Here is a 16,562-nt window from a genome sequence, read left to right on the forward strand (position 1 = left end):
ACTTAGCTGTGTAGATAGCTTTTGGAAGAGTTTGCATGGCCTCACTTAAACTTTGAGCCTCGAAACTTTCACTCCAAACTGTGATCAGTTCCGCTTAGAACTTTTCCCTTTTACAATGTGATTTTTGCCTTGAGGACACTTACGTCTTTTGAACAGACATGTGGAATGTGAAGAACCAATTAGAGAAGTCTTAAGAACGTGTCAGAAAAAATACACTTCACACTTTTTCCACCTTAAGTGAAACTACTCCGTTCAAAAGTCATCTTTTGTGTTCGACTGGCTCTCAAAAGAAATGCATTTTGGAAAAGGACATTCTCATTCCTCTTAATCATGCTGAATCACATGGAAAGTGCATGTTTCAAGACACAAAAATATATGCAAAGCAAACATTACATTTCACTAAAACATGGAGTAATAAAAAGAAGGAACATCTAAGGTCTAGACACAAGTAGTCCTTTATTAAACAAACCAAACTCAGCTCTCGTTAAGTGAACCAACTGGCAAAGAAATCCGTTCTCTTTGTGTTCAACTTTCTTATACACATAAAAAGAGGATTCAGTTGTGTTTGGGTGGGGGTGGTGGGGGTCCTCTTTCTGTCACGCCATAGTTTCCTCAGAGCTCAGACCATTGTCCTTTTGCATTATGCATCGTTTTCAGTTGAAAAATGCAAGGTGGCTTCCCTTATACACAAGCTAATCATTTGCGGACAGTAATTAACTCAGAAATGGGTAAACTGAAAACCAAGGCAGGGCAAAATGAGGTAACAAAAATGAAGACAGCTGAGTGTCTAGCTTTGGCTGGTTCTTGAGGGGGCTGGGGCTGTGATCATACCTACACATTGTTGTCTACAGTCTGAACCAAAGTAGGAAGGTTTGTTGGATTTTTGGATGCGGTTCATCTAGGCTCACACTGCCCAATAACAAGCAAACCAGGGCTTGTAAACAAGAGGCACATAGACTCACAAGTAGCTTGTTAATTGGATAGAGTTTTGGCAGCCTGTCATCCCATGAGGTTAGACACAGGAAAAAGTTGGAGAAAGGAAAAACTGGAGGTGTGGGGGAAGATTACATGTGACAACAGTCGTGGGTGGATTCAGAACAAGAAGATAATAGAAAAATAGAGTCCACACACTGTGTAGTTGCTCATAATAAACTAATAAACTCCTATTAAAGTTAAAGTACATTGACGTTTTGGCATCCATTTCCTTCTCAGAATAACATATCGGGGCACAGGTGTACCCACTTATACACACACCTGTGGTCAGGTGACCTGTCTATTTAAAGTGCTGCAAACATGTACAAAAACAATATGTGGAAATTGTGGACTGATTTGTTTTTCTGAGGAAAGCATGAATGCCCAAGGATCCATTAGAAGGAAGCAATGAAGAAGTGTGTGGATTTCTTTTTTTTTTTTTTAATTTCTGTAATCTTTCTGTCCCACACCTGCACAATTTGAATTTGCAAGTTCTACACCTTCTATTTGCATGGATTACATTACAAGTGCCTTAGCCAACTGAGCCATCAGGACACCCCAAGCTTAGAGATTTTGGCAGTGCTGGAGAGTCTGAACAGATCTGATTCCAAATAAAAAAACGTGTGTGCTCGTTTCCACCTTTTCTGGTATTCATAAGTAAGAATACATAACGAATTAGTTGACTATTCATGATTTGCAGCTCCCTTCAATAGAAAGTAATTACTGGCTGCTCAAAAAGTCACTGGAGGTCACCAGACGATCTCATGGTGTGATAATTACAAAGAAAAGCCATCAGCGATCACAAATAAGTACGCAGCACTTTTTAAAAAAAATTCACACAGCAATAGAGAAAATGGATGCATTTTAGTCCTTGGCCTTCCTCAGCATTTGTGTCGAGGAAGGCCGTTGCTGTGATCATTAAACATCTTTGTATTACACAAGCAGGCAGCACAAATTGGCATCAGTCAGTCATGCACATTTCTTGCCAAATACATTCAGTGTCCAAACATAAGCCATGTCCCTCATGGTCAGAAAAAGTCACTAGATTAGTGACAAAGCTGCCTGGAAAATCGTCAACTCTCGCAAAACAACAATTGCAAGTTTGAAACGGCTATCAGATGTGATACGTTCAGTTATCTGGTGCCACCAAAGTTCAAATTAACAGTGTTTTCACCTTGCCAAGAGTGATATGACTGTGCCCTGAGTTTGGTTTGTAACATAATGAGCTGAAAGGTTGAAACAGACTGTATTTATTTTCACCTTGTCTTCTCCCTTTTCCCTCCACCTTGTGATTTGCTGGTGTCGCATGGTCTACAGTAGCTCCTGAAGCCTTGCTGAGCCCAAGGAAAAGTCTCTATCTCTCTTTCTCTATCTCCCCCCCTTCTCTTGCCTCACTGTTTGAGCTCCCAGGCTATTACAAGTGTCAATTAGAAACCCAGAGTGCCTTGTCAGTCATAATCAAACTTTATTAGCAACCATCAATCCAGGATTAGGCTCTTTTTCTCATCTCCCTCTCTCTCTCTCGCTCTCTTTATCCTGTCTATCTCTCCCTCTCTAAGCTTCTCACTCCTCTACTGACTGTGTGAAAAAGCAATAAAGGATTGCGCGGAGCAAGGCTCAATGTGAAGCTTTGTGTATGCGTTGCTGTGTGTTACAGATGGATGCAAAGACTGAGGCGTGCTTGCCAAACCTCACAGTTTCCCCAGGAGACGCCCGACTTTCATGCCCCTCTTCAGGTGTTCAGGGTTTCATTGCTCTCAATCTGCTCCCATATTTTGATCAAATTTCAAAACCTGCCCATTTGTTAGAAATAGCCACACCAAAAAAAAAAAAAAGAAAAAAAAAAAAAAGAGCAGCACACGATCACTGCTCTTTTCCAAACAGTCAACAAAATCTGCTACATAAAAAAAATGCAGTCTCCATGGTTACCTTACTGACAGTCCACTCTTCCAGCTACTTTCGTCTTTACCAAAAACACCGTTAGGCAGACTAGACGGCGTCTGTTTCGACTGGGAGTAAGAAAGCATCACATTTCTGCCAGGGGCTGATTTGATTTAGGCAAAACAGCATCGTATTTAAGATCTTGGCAAGCTCCAGATCCTGACGGGCCTTTACGTAAGTCATAAAAACAACTTAGTTTAGCAGCTGCTCCCATTTGGCACATGCATAATATGGTGATGTTGCAGTTTTAGTCAGTCGGAGGCATGCGACATGACAAGTACATGGAGCGAGGAAAGGAGGGGAGAGGGAGGTGGCGAGGGAGAGAGGAGGAAGAGCTGGGGAGGGGGACTGAGGAGTGATAAAGGGGACGTGGGACCCAGGTTAAATTGGAGATGTGCTGTGCTAGTTGCTGTCTAATATCGAGCTCATTGTCTTTGGTTGTTCTCCTGTAATAGAGCTTGTAGTGCAGATTCTCTCAAGTGGGTGTAGGTCAGCATATTCCCCCTGAATTTTTCCTCCTTTTCTCTCCTTTTGTTCTCACTAGGGGGTGTGTAAAGAGCTGGCAGGAAAGTAGATGGGTATGGAAATGTGAATCCCAAAACGTCACATTACCTCTTGTGATCTATGGACAACAGCAGAGGTTCGAGAAGCCTGTGACTGGAAGGAATATTTGGGCTTGGAGAGTGAAAGAGAAGCACAGGCTTCTTTCAAGAGACTGTTCTGAGAAAAAAAAAAAAAAAAAAAATCAGATAATCTAAGATAATTTTTTAATTTCTGTCCAACAGAGTGCCATTATCTTGAAAAAACATGGAATAAGGCAGGACATCCACTTATTGGGGCATTGCTTGAAATAATTTGATTTGCATTGGGTATGACTTACACATTGTTTTAATTGTATAGAAAATAAGATTTTCAGTTAATACTGTTAAGAGGATTTTTTTTTGTGCTTGCATTTCTTTGGGCTCATGTGGAAGTTTCTGCAGGTGAGACAGCCCACCGTGTTTCAAGGCTGGAGTGGGAACTCACATTTTCTGCCCTATTTAAAGAAAGTGGAAAAAACTGCTCAAAGTAAATATCCAGGCCAGAAGAAGCCTCTCCACAAAATTAACGCGCAGGTGTCAAAAGACGAAGTGAATATCAAGGTCTTTATCTACCGTGCAAGTGAATTTTCTCTTTGCATAAGGTCTGTATCTCTGATGTATGATAAGAAAAGAGCCAAGCCATGGTAATTATGAAAAATAGAAATGGACCTGAGGCAAAAAAGAAAAAAAAAAATTCTATGCAGAGAGAATATGCCAATATATCTTGGCCAAGGAGTGCTACTGCTCTAATGCAGGTGTCAAAGACAGGTGCTTTCTGGATCCAAGGACGTATCATGAGGCGAAAAATAGAGAGCGAGAAACACTGATATTTTCCAGGTTAGCAAAACAGTCATCAGCACAGGGGACCCACAAACAAACAAACAAACAAACAGAATAACAATTACAGAAAAAAACACCCCATTTTTAGGTTCTACCAGACTGAGGAATCATGTACACTGTACCATCATTTATATGTATATACTGTGTTTTTCTGTGTTATTGATGTTTTGTATGATTGATTGTGGATGTCTAATGCCATTAACTGTTGCGTTAACCTGAAAAATATTGCCGCCTCATTAGAATTGACCTAACCACACACACACACACCCTCTCCTGACTGCACCTGTATCAATTATCCGATGCCTTTCTGATTGCCTGGCAGCTGACACCAGCACTGATATAGCTGTGAGCTGCCACTTGTTTTTCTTGGCCCTGAGGAGGACTGCGCAGTCGAAACACATAAGCACTAAGCCCGTTTAATTAAAAAGGCTTTTTCACATTTTTGCAAAGCAGTGTGCTTTTTGGATAAGATTTACTGACCACAAAGCGAAGTACAAAGTACAAAGTCTAACCTCTCTCTCTTTTTTTTTGGACTGAGAAAAAAAGGATTTGTTTTTAATAATGTTCTGCTATAGACCAACATCCATTGCCAAATTAGTCCTTTGTATCATTACTATAAACCAATATGACTGTTGTTTGGAGCGATCGGTAGCCTTTGTCTCACATCATAAGCATTGTTGGAGCTATTTATTTATTCTTGCCTCCTGAGACAAAGGTTTTCACTTTGACATTACTGAGGTCGTTGAATATGCTGAAAGTGATTTTTTTTCTACCCTTTTTTCACTTCCTGTGCTATTCAGAAACTCTGAAAACTGATCCGATTGCACTGGAAGAACACTGCCCTCACTCTGCTTTAGTTTTCACCAAATCTGTCCCAACGGCATGCGATGTAAAGTGCAGTGTAGAAGCCTCTCCACTGCAAAAGTATGCGACACGCTCATTGGCTGAAATCAATGTTCTTTTCAATTACAAGCATGTCAAGTGTGTAATATCCTCCAGGCATCCTCCATAAAAACTGATAAAATGTGGATACTGTGAAATGGCACAACTAACCTGAAGTGTCTCGCTTTATTTTACACAGTCAGTAATCACAGCAGCATGATGAAGAGAGTTTTACTTAATAAGTTAATATAACTGTCTGATCTTTTTTTTTTTCCTTATGTTTTGTTAATCTTGTTAGCAAACACCATGGGTAGCCCCTGTTGTTTCTGTGGAAATTAAATGGTTTTGAAAACCCCTTTAGGTGATCGGTCGATTAATTTGCTCCTGGAACGGTCTTTCCTGCTGATAACACTGTTATAATTCTGCTGTCACCAATAACAACAGGACTCCTCGTTAAGCAGATGTGTTAATTGATGCACAGACTTGAATAATCGCTTCCTGACAGGATCTCCTCTGTTGTCACAAGTGCATCCCTCAGCACGATCCTTCAGTTTATAATAAAGCTTCTCGAGTATCTGCCTGAATTTACATAGTGCGTGGTGTAGAGAGACGTGGCGATAAGATGGAAGAGAGGGAGGGAGGGTGATGTGACTAAGGTGTTGAGTCAGATCTGAACTTTTAACACGTCAAGCATGTGGCATGAGCTTTACTCTGCTGAGCCGTCACGGTGCCCTGCAGATGTCAAAGGCTTTTTAATGTTTTTTTCCACAGCGTTATCGTTCATCAAGACGCAAATTCAGGTCAGTGAGTCAGGCGTGAGGCACTCATCTGTGCACCGCTATGCTGTCAGAGTTCATCACAATGCAAAGCACGTGAGGAAATCATTTTCTACAAATCATGCTCTTCACTGAGCGGGTCTCAGTGCATACAAATGCATATGTATTACAATGAAGACATAATTTTTTTCATTCAACATTAAGTTTGATTATGAATCCTCCACCCTTGGTTGAATCTTCACAGAATTCCCACAATCATCCGCTCAATTCCGAAGACACTAAAAGGCGCTCAGAAAGCAAATCTCCACCAACACTGAACACTATTCCAACTTGCTGTAATAATCATTTTAGCGAAGAAAAAGAAAGAAAAAAATCCTATTGTAGAAATCCTGAGAGATCCAGATCATCACCAGAACTGAACAAACTGATCCTTGGATCAAGGGCTTCTGTCTATCAAATTTCATCCAAATCCATTTGTCAGTGTGTTGAGAAATCGTGCTAAGATCCAAACAAACAGGAGTGAAAACATAAGCTCCTTCAAACTGTGTTGGCAGATACAACTAACAGGGACCAAAGCAACCTCCTTGGCAGAGGTAACTATACGCTGTAGCCACAAATGCATTGTAGAACAGAGAGTGGTCGTGTTTTACACTTTAGTGCTTTCAACTGTTTTGCTTGGTCTGGGTTTCCAAACATGAAATCTGTTCACCTTGCTTGTGTGTGTCCTGGTGTGTGTGTGTGTGTGTGTGTGTGTGTCCTGATGTGATCAGCAGACTGCACTATAATTCAAATTTTAATCTCACAAGTCTTCCTGTCACTCATTGGAAAGGACCAGGAACATCGCTTGACAATCCTAGTGTGTCCAGTAGTGTGACAGCTTTTTCTTGTAGGAAATTTGAATTTCCATACTGTGGGTGGCGCTCCTTTTTTCTTTTTATTTTTTTTCTGTTTGTCTGTGGAGCCATAGTGGCTATCAGTGCCCATGCTATACCCAATTCCCCTTCTATTTGCTCTAGACAAACCCAAAACACTGAACTCTTCTCTTCCTGAATGGCAAATGAAAAGGATTTGTACGGACTTAGAACTTCAAATCCAAAAGCTTTCATGAACTGGAAATGGATATCATGATTTTTGTTTTATATCAAACAGTGGTAGAGAGTACCAGTCGTTCATGTAAAACTGTTTCACCAGTGAGCTGCGGGACTGATTACAGGAGGAGGAGGAGGGGTGAAGGAGGTCTACACATGCTCGCTCTCACAGTTGAGCCTAATACAACTGCAGTCTTGTACTGCTGGGCCAGTGGGGCTTCAATGCCACGTTCAAGAGCACTTCAATGGCACTGTTGCTGAGGAAGAGAAAGTGCTTTGAATTCACCTCTTCAGATCAGATTTGCTTTGCTGGGAAAGTGTTTCCAACCAGCGGCGCGGTTCTCAAACTCTTAACTTAACCTCGGCTGCTTTGAGATTATCTGCTTTCGCCTGCTGTTGATGGCCACTTGTTTTAAAAATCCTTCCTTCCCTCACAGCTTTCAATTAGCTCAGCTTCTTTCAGAGAGGTCCTGCTCTTGTTCTTGCAACTCAGGTTTCTGAATAGAGGAAAAAAAAAAAACAATGTATTCAGCTTTTCATGTACTTCAATTGGATGCTGAGTCAAATGGTATTCCATAATTAAAGAATAGAGGACATCAAAATGGTGCCTGTATAACTTTTTATTACTGCACATTGAGGCACCGAGGCCATAATAAAGTTATATGGGTTTGCTGTCCTGGATTTTTTAATTCAAGGCTTTAATTTAGGGCTTCTAGCAATGATGGGATGTGATGTAAGATGACAGAGTAAAAAATAGGAAGGACAGGTGTAGATAGGAGCTGGAAAGTGTGGCAGAGTCAAGTAAACATGGACTGTATGGCTGCTAGTCACAAACAGGTCAAGATTAATTGATTAATTTATTTATTTGTTCAAAAATTCAAATGCTCTTTACGATGCTGTCATCAAATCACCCACACACACTTCACAGGAGCAGCTGAGTATGGTATGTGACATGTATGTAATTGTTTCTATTAGTGCATGTCTGGTTTTGCAAATAGTATTTGCATACCGCTCTGGCCAGGCATATTTGCATGTGTGAATGCTAACACATTTTCCAGCCAAGAAACACTTGTGAAATTAGGTCATTTTTGTCCTTTGGCAATGTGGGTAAAGTCAACCATGCTTTGTCTCATTTAGATCGCTCTGTTTTTCCTTGGGTCAAAAGTTCCTCTCCGAACTCTGGCAATATGCTAAATGCAGCATTAAGGCTTATAACTTAGAGATGAGGTTGCATAACTCAAATTTTAGTGTCCTCGCCCTGGTTAAATGTGAATTTTATGAATGTTTTTAAGATTTCCCTGACTAATTTTAATGCTTGGTCGGTTCTGGCTGTTGGCTATGTCGCTGTACCTTTACCCCCTTATGAACTGGACCTTGGCTTGGGATTTTGAGAAGAGATTTTTTTCTACTGTCCCAAAGTGGAGACTGAAAACTTGGGGGAATTTGAGCCTCTTCATCAGGGCTTTTTCACCTGGGAAAACCACACCAAGCAACAGCTGCTAAGTATCGGCTTTGAAGCAAAATTACCAAGAATTTTTTGAGGAAAAATTGAAGGCTCACTTATAGAGAGTTATTCTCAGTGTTATCACAAATACTGCATGAGATTGTGTATAGTTGCAGGAAAGACAATGCAATGGACTCTTTCCAAATTAAATGTACATACCCTTGAACACAGCGTAATTAACCCCATCAGAGTTGCTGGGTAAGGATAACTTCATTCTGATGTGATTTCATTAGTTTTTGTGCACTATGACCGCAGTTTTCTTCATACTATCATTTAACCACTGCCACATGTGTGTTACAGTGCATAAATAAACTATGCGCTGAAATTTTTTCCACCTTGAAAAATTCATATCAAAGTGAAACAAACATGATAGATAAACTAGCGTTTTTTGATGTGTAGTTGAATGCACCACTACCAGCTAAGGTGACCGAAATAACACTCAGATCAGGTCACCACCTGTTGGCCTGGTGCAAGCAGACAGGCATCAGAGGACGCATCAATGCACTGTGTCAAAAAACATATAGAAACCTCAGTAAGGTTTGTGAAACTACAAAAACAAAAAAACAAAAACATGAATATAGCTAGTATATTGTTAGTAAAGAGTGCGCTTGTGTGGAATCATTTCAGTCATATTCAAAACTAGTAATTAGTTAAATAAGGCAATAAATACAGTTTTGGTTTCTCAGTGTGCAGTTTTGCCAATGGGAAATCAGTCTGGTCATAAAGATGTACAGTATATTCTGACAGGGCTGCTGTTCCTTAAACATTGTTTTGTTACTTTTCTTTTGTTTATGAATTCATGGGATTTTTCGTGAATGTAAAGCACTTTGTGACTTTGTCTTTGTAAATTCAAATATCAATTTGCATCCTTGCTTGTCCAGTTTGTGTGTGTGTGTATGTGTGATGGAAACAGCATGAGAAATAGTGAGAATGAGAGAGAGAGAGTGTGTGTGTGTGTGTGTGTTTGTGTGTGTGTGTGTGTTCAGAAGGGTGATAGCGACATGTGGTGAAGTGCTAGTCATGAATTAATCATAGGCTGGTTCAACAGACGCTGTGTTGCACCCCAGGAATGGTGGTATCCAGAGACGCAACAGGGGGTGGAAGTGCCCTGGCAGGCACAGCATGCATGTGCACACGCACACGCACACACACACACACACATACACACACACAGAGTAGAAGATGCTGTATTATTAGCCCATGGACCCTTTTATCTTTGATGCCCACACTTTGGAAAACTAAATCAAGTCTGTGTTATCCACTATTGCTACTCCAAGACTTCAGGCACAAACCTGAGTCCTTGGAAAAACACTTCTTTTTCATTTCTTTCGTTCTCTTCTTTTTTTTTGCGTTAATTCCTATCAATTTCTCCACACTTGTAGAGAAACTCTCCCTTGGATCCTTACGGCGCCAAACCTCCCACTGCCTCTGTACCACCAGTCATCAACCAGCACATACACACAAACAAAATCACACTCCTCAAACTAACTCTCCTTGTGGAATGACTGTATATAGCAATTTTTATTCATGTATGCAAGTTGTGTGTGTGTGTGTGTGTGTGTGTGTGTGTGTGTGTGTTCATTGTCAAGCATGCAAAAATGAGGCAATGAACCAGAGTGAGTGAGTAATATTACATCACTCAAAATTTTCAGGGACTGACAGCAAATTAGAGAGCATGCCGTATCATTCTTGGATTTCTATTTACAGACGTCTGAATTAGATAAAATACTAATGCAATGTACTTCCAAATGAATTATTTTCCCTTTGCCTGGTGAAAACTCCTTCCCTGTATAACGGAGAAAACACCCTTCCCTCATCTTCTGTAGATGTACTGTGAAACTTATAATTTTTTTTTTAAGTTTTCTTGGTTACAAAAGGTGAGCAGCTGTGGCTTTGACTGAATCTCAGCCACTAAACTTCCTTATTGGCTATTCAAACACGGCAGGGCTTATCAGCGGATTAAGATGAGCATTGAGTTGACTGACTCACACTGATATGCTTGTCATTTCCTCTCCTGTCTAGAATGTCAAATTTAATGAATATTCAAAAGCCCAGTGGGCTCTTTTGTGTGTTCTGCAAGGGAAATTGTTCCTAGGGGGGAATCTGTAAGAACTGCATTACGCAACACATGGTACATCAGTAGAAATTCCACCCTAAACAAGCCTCACTTTACTCATTTTTCAGTAAAATATGCCTCATCTGCTTTTTGGAAACAATCAAACCTCATTCGCTCTGACAGATGCTTGCATCACTATTTTACACAGATTTAACAATTATTCCTCAAGGCAAATTATTGTGTTTTCATTGCATGTGTGAAACTTTCTCCCTCTATTTTTTTTTTGTTCTGCAGCACTAAATGCTCACTACATTTATGTACAGAAATGAATAATTAAGAAAAGAATACAGTCTCATCTCTTGCAACCTCAGTCTTTCTAGATAACAATAAAGACGGAAATTCATTTAGTTCACACACGTCACATTCAGCACTGGAGCTGTGATTTCACTCAAAGGTGAGACTCTGTCCCAGCTGAGACCGCCATGTGTCTGGACTAATGAGGAGAAAGAGCCTGCCGTGTCATCAGCCTGGCACAACCAAGGTGGCTATCTCTTTGATTAAAAAACAGCCAACTGAGACTTTATTTGCAGCACGGGCTTCATCACTTTGATACAGTAAAACAAAGGAGGAGGAAGAACTTCTGAAACTGAGATGCAAAGCATAGCCTTGAGGAATTACGGTGAAGAGAGGGAAACCAATTTAAATACTTGGGGGGAAGCCGTGAACGGGGGTGTATCCATTTGTCCATTCGGCAAACAGTTCTATCAAATTTGGTGGGACAACATGATAATTGTGTTGAAGGATAATGTGCACCTCCTCCCAGCGGAGCGGGAACACCGGTGTCCAGTTGATACCATCGAGGGGTATTTATCTTCCGCACAGCCCCGCTATGAGGCACGGATCATATTTCGAGGACCTCTCTCTACTTTTTAATGACCACATCAGTATCAACACCTGAGGGAGAGGAGGGAGAAAATTGTGCAGCGTGTTTGATTTGGTTAACAGTTATCCGACCTTTTCGTGGTTAGATAAACCGGAGAATGCAGTGTGTCCAATTCTCATTATTATCACACAATCCAACTCTTGCTATTTCCACATAATCCACTTGTGACCTGACACTGTGACTCTGTGGAACTGCAGGAACGCACAGTAAATTTGTGTTCATAAAACGTAACCTGTGCTTCAGATCTTTAAGCCATAACATGGGCTTTTGTTCGCCTTTCTGTTTCGAGACCTTAACTGTGACCATTAACCCTGTATAATGGTGCATCACATGAAAAAACAGTGAATATTGCAAAAACACCTGCAGAATAGTGAATAACAGCCTTGCATCATAGCCATGCATGTAAAAGATGTGATGAAAACCAAATCAAAAGGAAAATATAATAATCTCTGCTCCTGTTCTGCTCTCATAATGCATCTTGACGACTGATGGTCGAAGAAATAACCATAATGGGACTGAAATGTTAATTGCAAAACAAAAACTGTAATCACACTAATTATGTCCATCAGTGTTTGCTGTTTTGATGCACAAAAGTTGAAACTTTACTGCTGAGATCATGAAATAATTTACCTATACATGTTATGTCACCAATTTGAATATCAAGTTTTACAACAGCATAGTAAAATGTATTAATTCAGTGGTGCAATCAGTAAGATTTTAATATCCCACAGCACAAAAAGACCTTATTAAATTTGTGGGGATTGTTAGGGCTGTTAATCAAGAAAGAAATGACTATGAATTTTTCACAAGGTATTGAGATTTCTAGCTTTCAAAACTCAATTTCTGACCTCTACACTGGAATAAAAACTCTTTTAGACAGTCAAAAGTGTGTAACAACCAGGCTGGCATAAAGGAGGTCAAGTCGGCTTTTATTTGTCATTTTCCCTGGTTGTCCTCTGTTGTGTCTTCTTATTTTTGTATATAGGTTTGCAAAAAATTCACCAGCCACATCAGTATAATCAGGGGAACAAGAGGCTTCTTTCACATTACTGCTATTATTACAGGGGCGATAGGGAGATAAAATCCAGCAATCCAAGTTTTCAGTTGTATCTTGTACTGTCTTGTATAAGGGTGCATTTGAGTATTTTCACCTTTAACCATTTAATTTGGTTTGATTTGGTTTGAGAATGGATGGACTAATTACAGTTACGCATGCTTGGAAAGTTTAGCAACAAATTTAAATCCAGACTGATTGTGAAATCTCTGGCCTTGGATGACAAATAAAGAAGCTAACTGTGAATCAATGTCATTTCACCAAAGAAAAGAAACTTTAAGTGCAAGTGTGCCCTAAAAGCACTGAACATACAACATCATGCAAGCCCTTAAAATATTAATGCTAAAATAATCTCTAATATAAGCATAATTTTATGCAGGAAACACTACATTTTCAAATAAAACCTGGCAACATAACTCAAATTGAAACTTTCAGAGACTTTTTGGAAAAATTGAACTATCACTAGAGTTTTTTCTCTCTGCCGTTAACAGCCGGAGACGAGCTGAAGCTGCTCAGCCATTGCTGAGTAACATTTACTCTCAATCATACCTAAGGTGACAAAGAACTGCCAGTAGAAATTGTTTGAGGGAAGTGCAGCATGGCTCATCAAGTGATCTCTAGTGTGTGAAAAGGTGTTGAAAAGAAACTCCCAGAGACCAGATGGGAGCGCAATAAATGCATACGGTGTTTATAAAAGATGGTTTGTGGCAAGTGGAGAATGTGCCACCCAAGCTGTGTGTGTGTTTTTATGTTTTTTCGTGCCAAAACCCAAACCCCAGAAACCAAAGAGGAGCAGAAATGTGCACAATGCTTATCTCAAATTCAGCCACCTCACCCCCTACCTTATGCACAAAACACATACTGACACAGAAGGTCCTTTTTTCCACTACCAAGGGTAACCTGAAACCTGCTGTAACCTGGATTTTTCACAACCTGTGAAGTTCTGAGACTGACTTTTGTTTTCATTTCAACTGTATGAATAGCCCAGCTGCCAGGAAAAAATATTGGCATGCATATCCTTAATTGGCAAACCATGAAGGTTTTCAGGTTTTTTGATGAAGTATGAAGGAAGCCAAAAAATGCCGCATTATGAGGCAGGTGGGGTGGTGGATGGCACTATCAATAGGACTTCTTGCAGATCAGGGTCTGATTGGGGTGCTAAGCAAGAGCCATGAGGTTTCATTGGCTAACATTTACGAGCCAATGTCTTGTAATATTAACCATGACCTTTTCCTAACCTTAACCATAAAGGCCAACGTTTTCCTACCTAATGAAGCAAACAAAGGTGGCCAAAGTAGCTAACAGGGTAATGTTAGGTAGCTAGTTAACAGCCATGTGACACTGATGCAGGCTCCATCACATTGGCTGTAAGTCTAAACATTGATATGCAATGTACTTTTGGTTAACATTGCAACGTATTTGTTGGTTTGCACAAATATAAAAATGCCACTTTTTATTCTGGCAACTGGTTCTGTATGAAGAACCAGCCACAAAGGGTGTGTGTGAATTTTTTAACTACACTTTATCATTTCTAATAGCTGAGTCCATCTCCCACTGAATACCTTCTTTACTTTCTTTCTCCCCAAATACTGATGAGAGCATTCACCTCTTTGTTTGTCACTTGAGGTTTCCATTGTTTTGCGGTTTGTTTCCACAGTTTGCCATTTGGTGCTGGCTGTGTTCAATTGGCTGGGTTGCATTATATCCCTCTACAAATACAGCATGTTTACAGAACTGTTGTGACGTCAGGGCTTGGCCAGTCAGGATCAACAGCACTGGTCCTGCCAAAGGTCCCAGGTACGCAGGTTTACCGTAACGCCACATTCACATCCTCATTGGATTCACGGGACAGTTTGGAAGTTCCCTTTTCTGGGTTTGCAAAGTTACACATAAAAACAAAGTTGCATTCATTTATCGGAAATGGGAAGCAGAAGAGCTGTTTTCATCACCTGGTTAGGCAAGTGCGATGGCGAGCTTTTGCCAACAAATGTGGGTTTTTTCCAAGGTGTACAGAAACAACCTCAGCAGAAAGCAGTAAAGCATTTGGGGACTGTGCATATCAAACATGAGTTTACGTTTTAAGGTTTTCAGGTCAAATGTATTATCATTTAAAGAAAACTGTGCCACGGCAGCCATTGTGAAACGTTACACCCGAGCCAAGACATGTTGCATCTAGAATCCCAATTCACCTGTCTAGATTGTACATCTTGGGTGTTCACATGCACTTCCTGGAATATATGATAAACCCAACACCACACGAATGGGGCATTAATATCACTTCACAAGCAGTTTCTTTAGGAACTTTGTCCAGATCCATGTCGCAGTCTATCAAAACAATTGCAGAAACCATGAAACAGGTTTCACCACGCCTTGCAAAATTCGAAAAAAGGCAAATAGATAAAAGGTCAAGGTTTTGAGCCAACTTGGTTTAAAGTGACTTGGCCGCGGTTGAAGGCGAACCACTTTGACTCAGAGAGAACCGCTGCACTGCATCGCTTGAAGAAAGAGAGAGGGACAGAGTGAAAGAAGGAGAGAAAGGGGACAAGCGAGAAAGCCTGTGAATTATTTTGGCCCTTTGGAAGTAAACAGCATGCAGCACGGCAATGATGCAACAGCAGGAAACAAGAGGGTCATCACACCGTTTGAAGTGTTCCCACCAGTCAAAGAGGGAGATGGGCCCTCTGCTGTGCCCCAGCGGACCCTTAATCTCTTCAAGGTGTTTCTCAGACACTTTCAAAGAAATGGAGAGAGATAAAGGGGAAAAAAAACAGAATATGGAAAGGAGGTAGGGGGAGGAAGCAAACTGCATAGCGAAGCACTTTTTTTTCCCACAAGTTTTGATTTCACCACAGGTGGGACAGTAAGATGTTTAAATGATTCATGCGCTGAGGTACACAAATTATTTATTTAAGGTTGATTACAGTCATTAATAAAGCGTGGGAGGAGAGGAAGAGACAGAGGGAGAGATAAACGAGTGCTGTTTGTCATCTACATTAATCAGCCTGATCTCTGGAGTCGGGGCAGTGGGATGGAGGAGAGATGAAAGGGTGGAAGAGCAGATGAAAGACAGGGGGAGGCTGAAGAGGCTGGTACCACAAGGCTCTACATATTCCTATAAAATTTAATGCAACAAACTCTTATTTGAGGAAAAAAGAAACGTATTCTTAACGCAATAATCAATACTGCTGGCATAGAAACATCAAAATGAAACAACTCTATTTTCCAACATCGAAGACGACCAACTTAACACAAAAAAAAATCTGCAATTGTTCTCCATCAGTCAGATTCAAGTCTCAGCTTAGCCCTTTGACCCAAAATGTGGATGTCAGTTCCATTTTTTGAATGATCAAAATTGTTCAACCACAAATCCGAGAGCTGTTTTTTGTTATCCTCTGCTGACCTTGAAAAAAAGTGAATCATGCCGTTATCGTTTTATGTTTAGGCCTGTATTTGCCTCTATTCCAGCTTGAATTGGAGTTTCCAAAATAGCAATGAAAGGCGCCTGCCACAGTACCAAAGTAGGGGAGCGAGGGGTACAACCTAACGTTTCAGGCCAAATGCAAAAAAATGTAGGATATGTAGGAGTTAGAGAACTCATTTTTTTATACAAGCAACATACACATCTCTGCTACAAATGAACACTTTAACTTTGTTTCTAGAACCTACCATTTCCGTGGAATTTCACCCTAAGTGGAAGAAGAGAAATGTTACAATTAACCCCACAGGTGGGGTTAATTGTAACGAAGCAAGTCTTAGTTGTAACACTTTAAAAAGGTTTGGTTTAACACAGTTTAATACAATCTCATCTACATTCTACTGGGGGATACTGATTGTGTAGGCCATCAGTGGCGTAGTGGAGTCCCCCGCCCCCCCGCGGTGCAGTGCCCCGTGGGGGGGCTTAGTTGTAACACTGCGTTACAACCAA

The 16,562-nt window shown here is 40.6% G+C and overlaps 1 protein-coding gene across 1 annotated transcript in view; it reads right to left on the reverse strand.

The window, feature by feature from the left end:
• Positions 1-16,562, reverse strand: part of sgcz (sarcoglycan zeta) — a 456,953-nt gene that overhangs the window by 72,405 nt on the left and 367,986 nt on the right. The gene's annotated exons all lie outside the window — the stretch shown is intronic.

This window comes from Myripristis murdjan, chromosome 1 (assembly GCF_902150065.1).
Source record: "Myripristis murdjan chromosome 1, fMyrMur1.1, whole genome shotgun sequence".
In the NCBI taxonomy this organism is placed as follows: domain Eukaryota; kingdom Metazoa; phylum Chordata; class Actinopteri; order Holocentriformes; family Holocentridae; genus Myripristis; species Myripristis murdjan.